The sequence below is a fragment of the Mobula hypostoma genome, chromosome 1, assembly GCF_963921235.1.
Source record: "Mobula hypostoma chromosome 1, sMobHyp1.1, whole genome shotgun sequence".
Lineage (NCBI taxonomy): Eukaryota > Metazoa > Chordata > Chondrichthyes > Myliobatiformes > Myliobatidae > Mobula > Mobula hypostoma.
In genome coordinates this window covers 121,559,092-121,578,797 of record NC_086097.1, presented here as the reverse complement: position 1 = coordinate 121,578,797, position 19,706 = coordinate 121,559,092, and the positions used below count along the sequence as shown (strand labels likewise).

At 42.7% G+C, this 19,706-nt stretch overlaps 1 protein-coding gene across 3 annotated transcripts in view; it reads right to left on the bottom strand.

The window, feature by feature from the left end:
- Positions 1-19,706, bottom strand: part of rttn (rotatin) — a 270,714-nt gene that overhangs the window by 111,358 nt on the left and 139,650 nt on the right. The window lies entirely within an intron of this gene.

Here is a 19,706-nt window from a genome sequence, read left to right as displayed (position 1 = left end):
ATGGCGTCCATTCTATTAATGAAAATTATATATTTATCAAAAATGAATAAGGATAACCTGTCATTTTTAAAAAATGAGAAATGAATCCAAAGCTCCATCAATTCCTTCTCCATCAGCACTTAGTTGTGTTCTGCATGATATCCTGCCTAACAAAGGTGAAAGCTATCTCCCACAGATTGTGATAATGGAATTGTGTAACTAACTGTTAGAGGTAGAAAAATGGATCAAATTATAGTTAAACTGAAAAATAACTTTGTTGCATTTCAGAAAAATTACAGTTTTGCTGCAAAAGGCAGAAGTGTACAAATTCACTGGAAAGGTACATTTAGTGACATTGAGACAGATGGGAAGTTATTTTGTTTAATATGCTGTAGCATTCCAAGTCGTGTGCCGTAGCCTTTTAGTTCATGGAGTCTTGCAAATGTAGTCTTCTGTGGCAAGTAGGCTAAGAATTGCTACTTTAAACAGGAAAACTTAGATATTGCTGGCAGTGATAAGTAGAAGTGATAGCCTTGGTAAACTCCCAGCAGAAATTGTGACCCTCACCTGAATTCCTCCACTATCCACCAACTCAACTCTCCTACCATCTCAGCAACACAAAGATTCAGTGCAAAAGTTGACACAATTTGACCAGGAGCTACGTTGAATGCTGAGCTGTAATCACAGAGCATCCTGATGTATACATCTTCATTGCCCAGATGTTCCACAGCTGAGTGAACAGTCAATGAAATGGCCCCTGCTGTTGATGCGTTGTGATGATAGACAAATTAGAGCTGATCCAAGTCGCTCCTCAGGCAGGAGTTGACATGGTTCTCAAAGCACATCATCATAGTGCTACTGGACGATCATCACTGAGGCAAGTTAACACGGTCTTCTTAGGCACTGGTATAATTGAAGCCTGCTTGAAGCATGTGGGTACGTCAGACTGCTGAAACAAGACTTTCAACATATCAGTAAACAATCCAGCTAAGTAATTAGCACAGATCTTCAGTACTCATTCAGGTACACAGTCTGCCTATCAATGAGCACATTTACAAGGAGCACGGCCACAAGAAAGCAGCAACCATCAAGGACTCACCACATATTCCAGGTCATGCATTCCGGATGCTGCCTTTCTGAGGCATCGCTTTTCGAAGGTGTCCTGGATGCTGCGGAGGCTAGTGCCCATGATGGAGCTGACTGAGTTTACTATTTACTGCAGCTTTTTCTGATCCTGTTCAGTGGCCCCTCTATACCAGAAGGTGATGCAACCAGTTAGAATGCTCTCCACGGTATATTTGCAAATATCTTCGGTGACATAACCAATTCTGCTCATAGTCCTGTCATGCCTTTGTAACTGCATCAATATGTTGGGCCCAGGATAGGTCCTAAGAGATGTTGACACCCAGGAACTTGAAACTGCTCACCCTTCTCACTTCTGATCCCTCAATGAGGACTAGTGAGTGTTCCCTCAACTTCCCCTTCCTCATCAAGTCTGCAATCAATTCTTGGGTCTTACTGACATTGCGTGCAAGATTGTTGCTGCTACACCACTCAATCAGCTGATCTATCTTGCTACTTCATGCCTTATCATCACCATGTGAAATTCTGCGAAAAGTATTTGTGTCAACAGCAAATTCATAGCCAGCATTTGAGCTGTGCCTAGCCACAGGATTGTGGGTGCAGAGAAAGTAGAGTAGTGGGCTAAGCATGCATCCTTAACGTGTGTCGAGTGTTAGCGAGGAGGAGGTGTTATTTTCAATCTCCACACACAGTGTGGGCTCAGTGTGGAAGTCAAGCATCCCATTGCAGAGGAAGGTACTCAGGACCAGGTTTTGGAGCTTGTAGATTAGAACTAGGTATGATTGTGTTAAACACTAGCTGTAGTCAATAAACAGAAAGCCTAACGTAGGCAATACTATTGTCTAGAAAGATCCAAAGCAAGTGGAGAGCCAGTAAGATTGCATCTGCTGTAGACCTATTGTAATGATAGACAAATTGCAGTGGGTCCAGGTCGTTGCTTAGGAAGGAGTTGATTCTAGTCATGACCAACTTCTCAAAGTATTTCATCACAATTGATATAAGTGTCACTGGACGAGTCTCTGAGGCAGTTCATGCTGTTCTTCTTCGGCACTTGTATAATCATCACCTTTTTAAAGCAAGTGTAACCTCCGACTGCAGCAGTAGGAGATTGAAGATGTTCTTGAACTGGTTCACACAGGTTTTCAGAACCCTCGCAGGTACACCATCAGGGCGTGATGCCTTGCAAGTTTTCTGACACCGGTTTCTGAAACAGAGATCACAGAGTCACCAGACGCTGCAGAGATTCGCACAGGTGTGGTTTTATTCTCTGTTTCAAAGCTTACATAAAACGCGTTGAGCTCATCCAAGAGTGAAGCACCACAGCCATTCATGATGTTATGTTTTGTAGGAAATAATGGCCTGCAAAACCTGCCAAGCTAATGTGTATCTGATTCAGTCTCTAACCTCAACTGGAATTGTTTCTTCGCACTTAAACTAGCCTCCTAAAGGTTATACTTGGACTTCTTGTATAGTTCTGGATCACCGGTCTTGAATGCCACAGATCCAGTCCACAGTAAACTACGAATCTCATGGTTCATCTACGGCTTTTGGTTTGGATATGCCTGCTATGTTCTTGAAGATACACACTCATCCACACAAGTCTTGAAGAAGTTGGTGACAACTGTGGTGTACTCATTCCGACTTGAAGATGAAACCCTGAATACTGTCCAAGCTACCAACTCAAAGCAGTCCTGTAAGCATACGTCTGCCTCCCTTGACCATACCTTCTTGGCCCTCATCACTGATGCTGTGATCTTTAGTCTCTGCCTATACACGGGGAGTAGAAGAGCAATCAGATGATCGGACTTTCCAAAGTGAGGGTGTGGGATGGTATGGTAAGCATTCGCGCTGATGATATCACAGTGGTCAAGTGTATTGGGTCCTCTGGTTCCACAGGTGATACATTAGCGGTAGTCGTTCAGAGACTTCTTCAAGCTGGGCTGGTTCAAATCTCCCGCAGTGAATGGGGAGACATCAGGGTGTGTTGTTTCGTGCCTGCTGATTACGTTGCTCAACTCCTCCAGTACCTGCCCAATGTTGTCCTGAGATGGAATGTACACCGCTACTAGGATGACAGTCAAAAACTCCCTTGGCAGATAAAATGGATGATATTCGACCGCTAGATGTTCCAGGTCAGGTGAGCAGGGCTGAGACAGAACCACTAAGTTTAGGCATACTCCATCCCCTCTGCCTTTAAAAGACTCAGTTGTCCTGTCTATGCGGAGAATGGTGAAATTCTGAGACTTCAGCAGTGCTGCATCTGAAATTGTCAGTGTGAGCTCATCTTTCCGAAAAGCAAAGCACACAGAAGTTCCTAACGTCCCTTTGGTACAGCAATCTTGCTCTGAGGGCTTCAATTTTATTTCCCAGGGACCGCACATTCGCTGGCAGGATAGTTGAGAGTGGAAGTCTCAGTCTTCTGCATTTCAGTCATACCTGTAGACTGGGGCAGCAGCCGTGTTTCCATTTTCTTAAAGGAAAATGGCATTCGCAACCAAAGGCTGCCATTTGACATTTGTTGATTTTGAAAGTCACTGAAAGCAAGCATGCAAGTACAGCAGGCAGTGAAGAAAGCTAATGGCATGCTGGCCTTCATAACAAGGGGAATTGAGTATAAGAGCAAAGAGGTCCTTCTGCAGCTGTACAGGGCCCTGGTGAGACCACACCTGGAGTACTATGTGCAGTTTTGGTCTCCAGATTTGAGGAAGGACATTCTTGCTATTGAGGGAGTGCAGTGTAGGTTCACAAGCTTAATTCCCGGAATGGCGGGACTGTCATATATCGAAAGATTAGAGCGACTGGGCTTGTATAGTCTAGAATTTAGAATGCTGAGAGGGGATCTTACTGAAACATGTAAAATTATTAAGGGATTGGACACGCTGGAGGCAGGAAACATGTTCCCGCTGATGGTTGAGTCCAGAACCAGAAGCCACAGTTTAAGAATAAGGGGTAGGCCATTTAGAACGGAGTTGAGGAAAAACTTTTTCACCCAGGGAGTGGTGGATATATGGAATGTTCTGCCCCAGAAGGCTGTGGAGGCCAAGTCTCTGGATGCTCTCAAGAAAGAGATGGATAGAGTTCTTAAAGATAGCGGAATCTAAGGTTATGGGGATAAGGCAGGAACTGGAAACTGATTGTGGATGATCAGCCATGATCACAGTGAATGGCGGTGCTGGCTCGAAGGGCCGAATGGTCTACTCCTGCATCTATTGTCTATTGAATATTGGTAAGATTTTCTTAAACATCCTAAAACATTGCTGCTTTCTCAAGTACCTATGGCTGCAACTGTGGATTTCAGCTGTTGTAATCCTAGACAGGAATATTTGATGATTTCCTTTGCAGCTGCACACAAAGACTCATCAATTAATGGCGCTATCTTTCACAGTATGAACCTGATCTATATGCACTGAAATCCCTTACATGGACTTAAAGCAATAACCATAAAATAACAATGACCCCGCCCAGGCAATGGATTGGAGATGTGTGTGGTATTTTAATTGTCTTAACTGCAATTCTAATGTCGACCTTGCCATTCACCAATCACTGCTCCCATCTTGTGCAATGACATTGGATTATTCTGGTTTTCTTTCACCAGCACTAGATAGAGTGATTGTGAAGAAAATGTTTCCTATAGTGGGTTAGTCTAGGACGAGATGGTACAGTCTCAGAATACAACGATGGATGACCCTTTACAACAGAGATAAGGAGTGTGTGACATCTCTCTCCAGATCGAGATAGAGAGATGGAGAGAGAGAAAGAGAGAAACTGTGGCATGCCAAACTGTTAGGTAACTAATAGATTTGCAGACTTCAGATCATGGTCTTTGCTTGGGTGCTTTGCTATTTGCTTGTTGGGTGGTGGACGCTGACGCTTTTTTTGCTGAAATGGATTGGGGAGGTTGATGCGTTGATGCTGCTTGCACAGGGGAGGGAAGAGGGGGCTTTGGTGTTCTAACGTTTTTCTGTTGTTCATTCTTTTGGGGTTTTGTTTTTCATGGATGTCTGTGAAGCCTATGTATTTCAGGTTATAAATTGCATATATTCTCTGATAATAAACGGAACCATTTGAGGAGGAATTTCTTTAAATAGGGGGTGGTGAATCTGTTGAATTCTTTGCCATGAAAAGCTGTGGAGGCCAAGTCACTGGGTAGATTTGAAGTGGAGGTTGATAAGTTCTTAATCAGTAAGGGCATCAAAGATTACATGGAGAAGGCAGAAGAAATGGGTCTAGGGGAATAATACTTTAGCCATGATTGAATCATGGAACAGCCTGACTCTGCTCCTATGTCTTATGGTCTTATTCTTTTAAACTTACCAAATTTACTCAATATCTCAGCGTGGCAAACTACACCGCTTGCTGTAGTTCAGTGTCGATATCGAAGATTGAAGCCCAAAGGTTGATTAGATGACTGGAAATTGACTATCTGTGTGTATGGGCAGATGGGAGGGGTGTGGAGGGAGAAAAGGACTTGTTTTGCTGTTGTTTTATTGTTTGTGATGTGTGGCGACACTTGCGGGCTGCCCCTAGCATAGTTTTAGGTGTGTTGGTTGTTAACAGAAACATTTCACTCTGTGTTAACATGAAATAAACATGAAAGTGAATCTGAATCCTCCCATCTCTGGAACGGCAGATACTGGAATCTACAGCAGAAACACAAACTGCTGGAAGAACTCCGTAGATTGAGTGTCATCTGTGGGGGTGGTGGGGGGGGAAGGTATCGTTAATAGGTCAAGCCAAGACCATGCATCATTAAGGTAGGGGCTATGAGTACTCCCATAATACTTAATCATTGTTTGGATGAGCACTTAAATAGCCAAACAATAGAAATCTAAGAAACAAGTGCTGTATGTGAGAAGATTGCAGATGGATATTTGCTGGTCAGGATGGATATTGTAAGTAGAAGGGGTTGTTTCTGTGCTGTATAAGTCTATGTTACCCAGCAGTATGCATCATCTTATTGTCCGAAAGTCTTTCACACCATATTAAGAATTGTTAAAATCCATTTTATAACCAAGTTTTAGTAATTATTTCTAGCCCTTTTCAATGAATCAGGGATTAGTGAGAGCAAGCAATTGTTAAGTCTGAATCACAGGAACTCGGTCTGACTCTTGGCTGACCTTATCAGCGATCCCAGCATTTTTAGTTTTTTTTATTTGGGTTTTTGCAATTTCATCTGACGTTTATGGAAAAGGAATAGAAACTGAAAATGTAAGCAATCATCTTGGGCAAAAGAACCTGCAGTGTGCTGTACCATTCCATGAAATAGCTAGAACATCAAGCAATTCTCTGTGGAGAGAGAAAAAGAATTGAGTTTCAAGTGTTCAATATGCCAATGGACATTGGACCTCAGAGATAAAATAAATGTGACCACTGTTGAGAAAGGCAGCTGTTGTAACTACGGAAGGGTCTCTCCACTTTCTGCACAAAGTGGAATTATTCTCCTCAACCACCTCCTGTTCGTGGTAACATATTTTTATTCTTTCTACTTCTCTTCTAATATTGATATCTGTGTACTTGTAATGCTACTGTGACACTGTAATTTCCTTTGAGATCAATAAAGTACCTATCTCTCTTTTCTCTGTGGCCGAAATACTGCTCCCTGAATTACAGTGCAAACTCTATCCATCTAGAAGTACAGGGTTGTGATCTTCAGAACACAACAGACTAAAAGTCAGGGGATGAATTACTCATTGTAGATAGCATTTTTGACAAAATTCTGAAATTCTACCAAATGAGTATGTGAAGCATCCTTCTTAAATTTGGTTGCATTCAGGAATTCAACGCCATGTGACTGAGATCCTTCTTATGGTCAGATATGGCAATAATCAAAGGAGGGGAAACATTGTTGAACTGAAGGGGGGAGAAGAGGACTGGTGGAGAGGGCAGAAGGGGTATGGGGCAGGATTAGAGAAGGGTGGGGCAAGGGGGATTGGGGTAAAGGGCAAGGGAGGGGTCGAGGCATAAAGCAGGTGGGTATTGGGCAGCAGATGAAAGTCAGGAAAGCAATTGAACAGATGTTTACTTGTAGGTAAGTGAGAGACATGGTTGCTAAGGTCTCTGGGAGTCCTTAATTTACCTCGTCTCCTTAGCTAGAGCAGTGGAATTATCACCCTATCCTCCCAAAATAGGCATTCCCGGACAACACTGTCTAAGTCTCCCTACAAAGCTCTTAATGCAGCATGATACGAGAAGCTATTTCATACAGCACCAGATACCTCCCAGATCAGGACCAAACTGGTATATCTGCATTATTTTTGCACATTCTCCCTGCAACCATGTGAATTTCTCACAGGTACTCCAGTTTATTCACCTATATCGCAAGGATATATGGGTTGCTAAAATGAATGACCTTTTAAAATGTCCATTGCATGTAGGTGAGTGGCAGAATGTTGGGGAGGGGGGAATTGATGAGATTGTGGAGACTAAACATGGGATTAATTGAGCATTAATGTAAAATGCATGGTTGATAGCAGAGGGCCGATGGGCTACAGGGCCCTTTTCCAGGCTACTTCTCTCTATGGTACAATGTGTATTGCTAATGTGAAAATCCCATTGGGGTCATAACAGAAAGTGCCTTGTTGAATTTTATAACTAGATATACATTCAGTGGCCATTTTATCAGGAACCTTCTATACCTAATGAAGTGGCCATTGAGTGTATGTTCATAGACTTCTGCTACTGTAGCCCACCCACTTCAAGGTTTGATGTGCTGTGCATTCAGATATGGTATGATCTTCTGCACACCACTGTGTGATTATTTGAGTTACTGTCACCTTCCTGGTAACTTGAACCAGTCTGGCCATTCTCCTCTGACATCTCTCATCAGTAAGGTGCTTTCGCCTACAGAACAGCAGCTCAATGGATTTTTTGTTTTTTTGTTTTTCCATACCATGCTCTGCAAACTCGAAAACTGTTGTCTGTGAAAATCCCACGAATTCAGCAGTTTCTCAGATACTCAAACCACCTTGTCTGGCACCATCAATCATTTCAAAGTCAAAGTCACTTAGATCACATTTATTCCCCATTCTGATGATCAGTGTGAACAACAACTGAACTTCTGGACCATGTCTGCATGCTTTTATGCACTGAGGTGCTAACACATGATTGGCTGAGCAAATATTTGCTTTAACGAGCAGGTGTAGAGGTGTACCTAATAAAATGGCCAATGACTGCAATTTCCATGCACTTTTTTTAAAAAAAAGTAGCACTGCTTTTTTTTCCCCCAAATACAGGATATTGTTTCCTGTACAGGTAACAACCAGGTTACTTATCTTCTGAAATACGTTCTTCATTTCCCTATTTGTCTCTTATATTTATTGCATATCATATTATCTATCTGAATTATTCAAAATCTTGGTGCTTCAGTATAAAATTGGAACCTGCTGGCAATCATGATTCTTCATTTTTGACATCCAAATTAACCTCCTAAATTTTAATAACCTATCTGCAAATCACCTCATTAGTCTTTGCTAATCTGATGGCATAAAGATCAATATCTCTAAATTTTGGTGATTTCTCCACCTCCCCCTTCTCTTTTTCTATTCACAACTCTGGCTCCCCTCTAACCCCTTCTCTTAGCCTCATCTGCCTATCACATCCCTCTGGCGTTCCTCCTTCCCTTTCTTCCATGGCCCACTGTCCTCTCTTATCAAATTTCTTCTTCTTCAGCCCCTTTACCTCTTCCACTTATAATCTCCCAGCTTCTCAATTCAACCCCTTGACCTCAGCCACCCACCTTCCCCCTCAACAGGTCTCAGCTATCGCTAGCCAGCTTTTACTGCTTCCCCTCCCCCACCATCTTATTCTGGCTTCTTCCTCAATCCTTTCCAGTCCTGGTGAAGGATCTCAGCCTGAAACATTGACTGTTTATTCCTCTCTGAAGATGCTGCATGACCCACTGAGTTCCTCAGCATTTAGTCTGTTTATCAGAGTCTTTTGTTAATTGTGGACATTTCTTTTCTTAGAGCTCTATGTTCCTACATACAGTGCCTTATGAAAGTATTTAGCCCCCAACCCTTTATTTACATAAATGAATATTACAACCAAGGATTTTGATCAATTTAACTGAGAATTTTTATTTATGAATGCCATGTTCCTTATTTCAAAATAGAGCCCAATAATCAGGGAAAATAGTGAAGCATGAAAAACTGAAATGTCAGCATTTTACAAGTATTCATCCTCCTTTGCTCAGTACTTAGATGAACCAACTCTCTATTAACACAATGTCTCTATTAGCTTTTCACAAAGTGATGGAGCAAGCATTGCCCATTCCTCTGAAAAATAGCTCAAGTTGTGCCAGGTTAGGAGTCAGCAGTGGACAGCAACCTTGATGTCTTGGTAGAGATGTTTGATCAGGTTAAGGTCAGGACTCTTACTGAGCCAATAAAGAATATCAATTTTCTTCATTTGAAGCCACCTCATGATTGTTCTGGCAGTGTGTTTTGGGTTATTGTCCTGCAGAATGACGAACTCCCTCCCCAGTTTAAGATTTCTAGCAGAGACAAGCAGTTTTTTGTCCAGGATCTCTCCGTATTTAGCTGCCTTCATCTTCCCATTAATCCTGACCAGATTTCCAGTACCTACTGCTGAAAAGCATCCCCATAGCATGATGCTACCTCCACCATAGGGACTGTAGGGATAGTGTTACCTGGCTGATGCACAGTATTACATTTATGCTACATGTACCGCTTATTCTGAGTGCAAGACCTTCTTCCACATCTTTACAGCACCTTCTAAGTGTCACTTCGCAAAGTCTTTATGGGCAGGGATATGCTTTTTTCTTTAAAGCCAGGGCTTCTTCCTTGACACTCTGCCATCAATACCCTTTTTGTACAAGGCCCTAGAGATTGTGGAGTCATGAACTTCATCTCCAGTTGCACCTACTGACTTCTGCAGCTCACTCAGAGCTGTCACAGTAGCCTTTCTTACAAGTGTCTTTCTTCTTTGGCAACTAAGTTTAGAGGGGCAGGCTGACCTGGGCAGTGTGGCTGTGGTTTCATACTTTCTCACAATGGACTACACTGAGCTCTGAGGTATGATGAGTGCTTTGAGATGATCTGTATCCTTCCCCAGATTCGGTTTTGTATTATCATTTCCCTGACTTTGCTTGAATACTCTTTTGTCTTCATTTTGGTTTGGTCCGTTGAAAATCTACCATACTGATGGACCTTGCAGAGAGAGGGAGTATTTATTCTTATGAATTCATTGCAAACAAGTGATCCTCCAATTTCCTACATCAGCAAATTAACAAATTAGGTGATTTGGCAAGGTAAATTATTGCATCTGAAGAAAGTTAGTGTAGTAATTACAAAGGGGATGAATACTTCTTTAGCCTCACAGTTTTGGTTTTTAAATTTTTTGTAAATTGTTGGCAAGTTTTGGAATTTTTCTTTTGATTTGACATGATGCACAATGTTTTGTAGATTAGCTCAAAGAATTCCTACTTCAGTGTATTTTAAATTTAGAAAATGATACAATAAAAAAGTGAAAGTAGTTGTGGGAGCTGAATACTTCTACAAGGCACTGTATACCATTCTACCATCATCTGCACTCTTCATTATTCTGCCTACTTCTTATTCAGCCAGCATCACAGGAATGTGGTCATGTCTATAAACAGACATACTGCATGGAAATACACTGCCTCGCTCCATGTGTGCATTCTTTTCCTATACAAGTCTGTTTTATTATTCTCACTTTCCCATCCATTTACCCCAGATTCAATCACTTACCCTTGCACAAGGGACAATTTAAAGTGCCTGTACGTTGCAGGGATGTGGGAGGAAACCATGGCACCCAGAAGAAACCCACACAGTTGTGGGTAGAACTTGACCGTAGAAGTCAGGATTGAGCTGGGTCCCTGGAGCTGAGGCAGCAGCTCTAGTAGCTGTGCCACTGAGAAAGCGAAGTGTTCTCCAGCACTTTTTCCAAACGTCCTTATCATCACAGTATTAAATGTCCTCACATTCTTCAGATAATATTTCAATTTTCTAAATTTTGCAGCTAAATCAACTACTGTCACTAAGTTTTTCCTGAATGATCTCAGCTTCTTTACCTGGTATTTTACATTAATATACCTAAAAGCATTTACCACTGAAACTCCGTCTGCAAAATTCCTCATTGCTTTTGTGTTCCTTATCGTAACTCTGTTTCAATTAAGGAAGGCATAGAATCAAATCCCAACATACCATGATTTTTTTTCTTCCTAACTCTTTGACTGGAAACTCAATTTAATGGCAGACACAACGTGTTTAAAATGCAGAATAAAACTGAGGAATGTGACACTGCCTTGTCACATGCAGAATGCACATTGAAATTTACAAACGTGTACTGCCACGCATGCAATGTGCACACATGCACAAAGGCGGCAGAATATGCAACAGGAAAGTCAAACACCAAGCAAGGCGTGCATGATGCTGAAACTACCATACTATTTGTTTAGTTTATTTTACTGACCTAGCGATAAAACACAGAGCAGACCCTTCGAAGAAGGAAGTCTGAGAAGCGGAGCGGGAGTGCGGAGGAAAACATTTTTGAATTTTTCATTTTTTTTTCCATCGGCGTTCAGAGAGGCAGGACTGCGCAGGTGTGTGACGTCGGGCAGTGAAGCGCGGAAGATTTAAAAGGAACAGAGCCTCATACAGCCGGCAGCATAGTTTGTGGGCTGCGGAGTGAGCTGGGAGCAGAGTGAAGGCTTAAGGGCTTCAGCTCACCGGGCTTAGGCGGAAAAGGGCAAGGCGAGGAAGGTTTGGTAACATACATCAAAGTTGCTGGTGAACGCAGCAGGCCAGGCAGCATCTATAGGAAGAGGCGCAGTCGACGTTTCAGGCCGAGACCCTTCGTCAGGACTAACTGAAGGAAGAGTGAGTAAGGGATTTGAAAGCTGGAGGGGGAGGGGGAGATGCAAAATGATAGGAGAAGACAGGAGGGGGAGGGATGGAGCCGAGAGCTGGACAGGTGATAGGCAGAAGGGGATACGAGAGGATCATGGGACAGGAGGTCCGGGAAGAAAGACGGGGGGGGGGGAGTGACCCAGAGGATGGGCAAGAGGTATATTCAGAGGGACAGAGGGAGAAAAAGGAGAGTGAGAGAAAGAATGTGTGCATAAAAAAGAGTAACAGATGGGGTACGAGGGGGAGGTGGGGCCTAGCGGAAGTTAGAGAAGTCAATGTTCATGCCATCAGGTTGGAGGCCACCCATACGGAATATAAGGTGTTGTTCCTCCAACCTGAGTGTGGCTTCATCTTTACAGTAGAGGAGGCCGTGGATAGACATGTCAGAATGGGAATGGGATGTGGAATTAAAATGTGTGGCCACTGGGAGATCCTGCTTTCTCTGGCGGACAGAGCGTAGATGTTCAGCAAAGCGGTCTCCCAGTCTGCGTCGCGTCTCACCAATATATAAAAGGCCACATCGGGAGCACCGGACGCAGTATATCACCCCAGTCGACTCACAGGTGAAGTGATGCCTCACCTGGAAGGACTGTTTGGGGCCCTGAATGGTGGTAAGGGAGGAAGTGTAAGGGCATGTGTAGCGTTTGGTATTCATTCTTTTTTTTTTGTTGTTATTTGAGGAGAGGGCCAGTTTGAGTGTGAGGGCAGTTTGTTGTTCTCGGTGCCGGATGTGGGAGTCTCCAAGCCTCCCGAATGTCCACATCTGCGCCAGCTGCGCTGAGATGCAGCTCCTAAGGGACCCCGTTAGGGAACTGGAGCTGCAGCTCGATGACCTTCATCTGGTCAGGGAGAGTGAGGAGTTGATAGATAGGAGTTACAGGCAGGTGGTCACACCGGGGCCACGGGAGGCAGACCAGTGGGTCACGGCTAGGAGGGGGAAGGGGAAGAGTCAGGTAATAGAGAGTATCCCAGTGGCTGTGCCCCTTGACAATAGGTACTCCTATTTGAGTAGTGTTGGGGGGGGGGGGACAGCTTACCTGGGGGAAGCGACAGTGCCCGTGCCTCCGGCACAGAGTCCGGCCCTGTAGCTCAGAAGGGTAGGGAACGGAAGAGGAGGGCAGATGTAATAGGGGACTCGATAGTAAGGGGGTCAGATAGGCAATTCTGTGGACGCAGTCCAGAGACCCAGATGGTAGTTTGCCTCCCTGGTGCCAGGGTCCGGGATATTTCTGATTGTGTCCAAGATATCCTGAAGTGGGAGCGTGAGGAGCCGGAGGTCATGGTACATATAGGTACCAATGACATAGGTAGGAAAAGGGAAGAGGTCCTGGAAGGGAAATATAGGGAGCTAGGAAGGGAGTTGAGAAAAAGGACCGCAAAGGTAGTAATCTCAGGATTACTGCCTGTGCCACGCGACAATGAGAGTAGGAATGCAATGAGGTGGAGGATAAATGGATGGCTGAGGGATTGGAGCAGGGGGCAGGGATGCAAGTTTTTGGATCATTGGGACCTCTTTTGGCACAGGCGTGACCTGTACAAAAAGGACGGGTTACACTTGAATCCTAGGGGGACCAATATCCTGGCAGGGAGATTAGCAAGGGCTACTGAGGTGACTTTAAACTAGAATGGTTGTGGGGTGGGAATCAAATTAAAGAGGCTAGGCGAGAGGAGGTTAGTTCACAACAGGGGGATGGGAACCAGTGCAGAGAGACAGAGGGGTGTACAATGAGGGTAGAAGCAAAAAGTAGTAAGTGAAAAGTAGAAGTGGCAGGCCGAGAAATCCAGGGCAAGCATCAAAAAAGGCCACTTTTCAACATAATTGTATAAGGGCTAAGAGAGTTGTAAAAGAGCGCCTGAAGGCTTTGTGTGTCAATGCAAGGAGCATTCGTAACAAGGTGGATGAATTAAAAGTGCAGATTGTTATTAATGAATATGATATAGTTGGGATCACAGAGACATGGCTCCAGGGTGACCAAGGATGGGAGCTCAACATTCAGGGATATTCAATATTCAGGAGGGATAGACATGAAAGAAAAGGAGGTGGGGTGGTGTTGCAGGTTAGAGAGGAGATTAACGCAATAGAAAGGAAGGACATAAGCCGGGAGGATGTGGAATCGATATGGGTAGAGCTGCATAACACTAAGGGGCAGAAAACGCTGGTGGGAGTTGTGTACAGGCCACCTAACAGTAGTAATGAGGTTGAGGATGGCATTAAACAGGAAATTAGAAATGTGTGCAATAAAAGAACAGCAGTTATAATGGGTGACTTCAATCTACATGTAGATTGGGTGAACCAAATTGGTAAGGGTGCTGAGGAAGAGGATTTCTTGGAATGTATGCGGGATGGTTTTTTTGAATCAACATGTCGAGGAACCAACTAGAGAACAGGCTATTCTAGACTGGGTATTGAGCAATGAGGAAGGGTTAATTAGCAATCTTGTCGTGAGAGGCCCCTTGGGTAAGAGTGACCATAATATGGTGGAATTCTTCATTAAGATGGAGAGTGACATAGTTAATTCAGAAACAAAGGTTCTGAACTTAAAGAAGGGTAACTTTGAAGGTATGAGACGTGAATTAGCTAAGATAGACTGGCAAATGACACTTAAAGGGTTGACAGAGTGGATATGCAATGGCAAGCATTTAAAGATCGCATGGATGAACTACAACAATTGTTCATCCCAGTTTGGCAAAAGAATAAATCAAGGAAGGTAGTGCACCCGTGGCTGACAAGGGAAATTAGGGATAGTATCAATTCCAAAGAAGAAGCATACAAATTAGCCAGAAAAAGTGGCTCACCTGAGGACTGGGAGAAATTCAGAGTTCAGCAGAGGAGGACAAAGGGCTTAATTAGGAAAGGGAAAAAAGATTATGAGAGAAAACTGACAGGGAACATAAAAACTGACTGTAAAAGCTTTTCTAGATATGTGAAAAGAAAAAGATTGCTTAAGACAAATGTAGGTCCCCTACAGACAGAAACAGGTGAATTGATTATGGGGAGCAAGGACATGGCAGACCAATTGAATAATTACTTTGGTTCTGTCTTCACTAAGGAGAACATAAATAATCTTCCGGAAATAGTAGGGGACAGAGGGTCCAGAGAGATGGAGGAACTGAGGGAAATACATATTAGTAGGGAAGTGGTGTTAGGTAATTTGAAGGGATTAAAGGCAGATAAATCCCCAGGGCCAGATGGTCTGCATCCCAGAGTGCTTAAGGAAGTAGCCCAAGAAATAGTGGATGCATTAGTGATAATTTTTTAAAACTCTTTAGATTCTGGACTAGTTCCTGAGGATTGGAGGGTGGCTAATGTAACCCCACTTTTTAAAAAAGGAGGGACAGAGAAACCAGGGAATTAAAGACCGGTTAGCCTAACATCGGTGGTGGAGAAACTGCTAGAGTCAGTTATCAAAGACGTGATAACAGCACATTTGGAAAGCGGTGAAATCATCAGACAAAGTCAGCATGGATTTGTGAAAGGAAAATCATGTCTGACGAATCTCATAGAATTTTTTGAGGATGTAACTAGTAGAGTGGATAGGGGAGAACCAGTGGATGTGGTATATTTAGATTTTCAAAAGGCTTTTGACAAGGTCCCGCACAGGAGATTAGTGTGCAAACTTAAAGCACAGGGTATTGGGAGTAAGGTATTGATGTGGATAGAGAATTGGTTGGCAGACAGGAAGCAAAGAGTGGGAATAAACGGGACCTTTTCAGAATGGCAGGCAGTGACTAGTGGGGTACCGCAAGGCTCAGTGCTGGGACCCCAGATGTTTACAATATATATTAATGACTTGGATGAGGGAATTAAATGCAGCATCTCCAAGTTTGCAGATGACACGAAGCTGGGCGGCAGTGTTAGCTGTGAGGAGGATGCTAAGAGGATGCAGGGTGACTTGGATAGGTTAGGTGAGTGGGCAAGTTCATGGCAGATGCAATTTAATGTGGATAAATGTGAAGTTATCCACTTTGGTGGCAAAAACAGGAAAACAGATTATTATCTGAATGGTGGCTGATTAGGAAAAGGGGAGGTGCAACGAGACCTGGGTGTCATTATACACCAGTCATTGAAAGTGGGCATGCAGGTACAGCAGGTGGTGAAAAAGGCGAATGGTATGCTAGCATTTATAGCAAGAGGATTCAAGTACAGGAGCAGGGAGGTACTACTGCAGTTGTACAAAGCCTTGGTGAGACCACACCTGGAGTACTGTGTGCAGTTTTGGTCCCCTAATCTGAGGAAAGACATCCTTGCCATAGAGGGAGTACAAAGAAGGTTCACCAGATTGATTCCTGGGATGGCACCACTTACATATGATAAAAGACTGGATGAACTAGGCTTATACTCGCTGGAATTTAGAAGATTGAGGGGGGATCTGATTGAAACGTATAAAATCCTCAAGGGATTGGACAGGCTAGATGCAGGAAGATTGTTCCTGATGTTGGGGAAGTTCAGAACGAGGGGTCACAGTCTGAGGATAAAGGCGAAGCCTTTTTGGACCGAGATTAGGAAAAACTTCTTCACACAGAGAGTGCTGAATCTGTGGAATTCTCTGCCACAGGAAACAGTTGAGGCCAGTTCATTGGCTATATTTAAGAGGGAGTTAGATATGGCCCTTGTGGCTGAAGGGATCAGGGGGTATGGAGGGAAGGCTGGTACAGGGTTCTGAGTTGGATGATCAGCCATGATCATACTGAATGGCGGTGCAGGCTCGAAGGGCCGAATGGCCTACTCCTGCACCTATTTTCTCTGTTTCCAGTCCTGAATACTACATCGCCCCAGCAACCCTCACCCTCAACAAACCTAATTAACCTAACTTACAATTAACAATTACAATTAACCGAATTAAAAATATTAAAAATTTACAATGCCGAATTAACCTACCCGGCACACCTTCAGACTGTCGGAGGAAACCACAGCACCCAGGAAAACCTGCACAATTCACAGGGAGGTCATACAGAATCCTTACAGGACGGCACCACATTTGAACTTCAAACACCAGAATGCCCTGAACTGTAATAACATCATACTAACTGTTGCACTATGTGGTATAACTTAAATGTTAGGAACACAATAAAGGAATTATTAAAACTTGTTAAGCCATGAATTGAGTACCAAGCCCTATTTAGAACAGACTTCCACACAGAAAGCTGACCTTTATTCTTTGGACTTGATATGCCATTCTCTCACTCTCCCATGGGTTTTATTTTCTTAACCATTCTACCTTTAGAGACTTTGTATAAAATCTCCTTTACATTCATATGTACTATATCAAATGAACTTCCCCAAAAGGTTAAATCATTGGCCAGACATGACCTTTCTGTAATAACACTGAGTTCAAGTCAAGTCACTTTTTATTGTCATTTTGACCATAACTGCTGGTACAGTACACAGTAAAAACAAGACAGCATTTTTCAGGACCATGGTGCTACATGAAACAATACAAAAACTACACTAGACTACAGACCTACCCAGGACTGCATAAAGTACACAGAAGAGTGCAGGCATTACAATAAATAATAAACAAGACCATAGGCACAGCAGAGGGCAGTAGGTTGGTAGTCCGATGGCTTGGGGGAAAAAACTGTTACATAAATAAACAGCTGAGTCCAGGATTCCGTCTGTTTCTGTACTCCTGCTGAGTATTTCCTTGGAGTCGGATGCAGTCCAATTTAAGCTGAGAGTCTCTGATTAATCTGTCTCCCTCTAGCTGAAGGTAAATATTGTACCCTAGAAAGGATTTTGATAACTTTTTCATTCCCAAAGTTACCTGATATATTTCTTTCCTCTTTCAGAATATCAGTGCATTAGCAGTCCTCCAAAGCTCTGGCGGCATTTCAGGAGCAAGAACAGGACCTCTGGAATTTCTTCCCTTGCTTCTTTAAGTACCCAGGAAAGTATTTCATCTGGGCTTAGCAATTTCTGCCTGTGTAAAGATGCATCCAGGACTTGCCCTTTCTCATTGCTACCATCAGGGAGGAGGTACAGGAGCTTGCTGATACACTCTTAATGTCTTACTAACAGCTTCTTCCCATCTGCCATCAGATTTCTGGACAGACAATGAACCCATAAACACTACCTCACTTTTTGCACTACTTAATGATTTTAATTTTTTAAACTGTAGCTGATAGTAATTTTATTTCAGTATTCCACTGTACTGCTGTTGCAAAGCAACAAATTTTTAGACATATATGAGTAAGAATAAAACTGATTCTGATTCAGTTACACACATCACTACTTTCTCTTTCCACTTTTAGTCAAACTACATTCATACTGTTTCTGTTTTATAAGAGGCTTTAAAGTGTCCGAAAATTTAAATGTTGTGTATTTAGCTCAGTAAATGATCTTAATAATGGTCCACCTACACCATTTCCTAAAACTGAGTCTCCCGTGATCTTATTCTGTTAATTCTAAAACTTACCTTAACCAAAATATTATGTACCTAGATTCAAACTTAACTGTTGAGCTATAAAAATCAGAGTTTTAGGGCAATATGCTTTTGTTAATATATTACTGTTTATTACAGAGTTGTAAATGTACAGTTAATCACATAGCACAATTTCCTTCACTATTAAAGATTTACTATCGAAAGGTTGAAAGAGTGCAGAAAACAAGGACATTGTCAGGACTTGACCTGAGTTATAGGGAAAGGTTGAATAGGTTCCGCCTTTATTCCTGAAGTATAGGAGAATGGGGGGGGGAGGAGCGGATTTGGAAGAGGTATACAAAATTATGGATGGTATAGATAGAGTAAATGCAAGCAGATGTTTCCCAGTGAGGCTGCTGAAACTAGAACTAGAAGTCATTCATTAAGGGTGAAAGGTGAAAGAGGGGAAGCTTCTTCACTCAGAGGGTGGTGAGAGTGTGGGATGAGCTGCCAGCGGAAGTGCTGAACACAGGTTCAATTTCAACATTTAAGAGAAATTTGGATTGGTACATGGATGGGAGGGGGGTGGAGGGTTAAGGACCAGGTGCAGGTCAATGGGACTAAGCAGAATAATAGTTCAGTGCAGACCGGATGGACTGAATGGCCTGTTTCTGAGCTGTAATGTTCTATGACTCTATTATAATATACATCATGTGGAACTAATAGTTAACTGAATGCATTTACTGTTTTAGAAAATCTTGTCTCATTGGTGAGGATAAGTTCTAATAAGTTACCATATCACTATACAATCTAAATTTATATTGAAATGAACTTACTATAATGTATGATTTGATAAGCCATGTACACTAAATTATGATTCTTTTTTAAATATTTGCTTGCATATAAAGGTTTAATTTAAACTAAGCTGAAATCTACACTCAGTAGCCACTTTATTAGGTGCACTTGTACACTTGCTCATTAATGTAAATATATAATCAGCCAATCACGTGGCAGCAACTAAATGCATAAAAGCGTGCAAACATGGTCAGGAGGTTCAGTTACTATTCAGAACATCAGAAAGGGGAAGAAATATGATCCAAGTGACTATAACCATGGAATGATTGTTGGTGGTTTGACTATCTCAAAAACTGCTGATCATCTGGGATTTTCATGCACAACAGTCTCTAGAATTTACAGAGAATGGCGTGAAAAAACAAAAAAAAACAATGGCAGTTCTGTGGGCGAAAATGTCTCGTTAATGAGAGAGGTCAAAGAAAGGCCGGCTGGTTCAAGCTGACAGGAGGGCAATAGTAACATACAACAGCATCCCTGAACACACAACAGTTTAAACCTTGAAGTGGATGGGCTACAGCAGTAGAAGAGAATAAACATT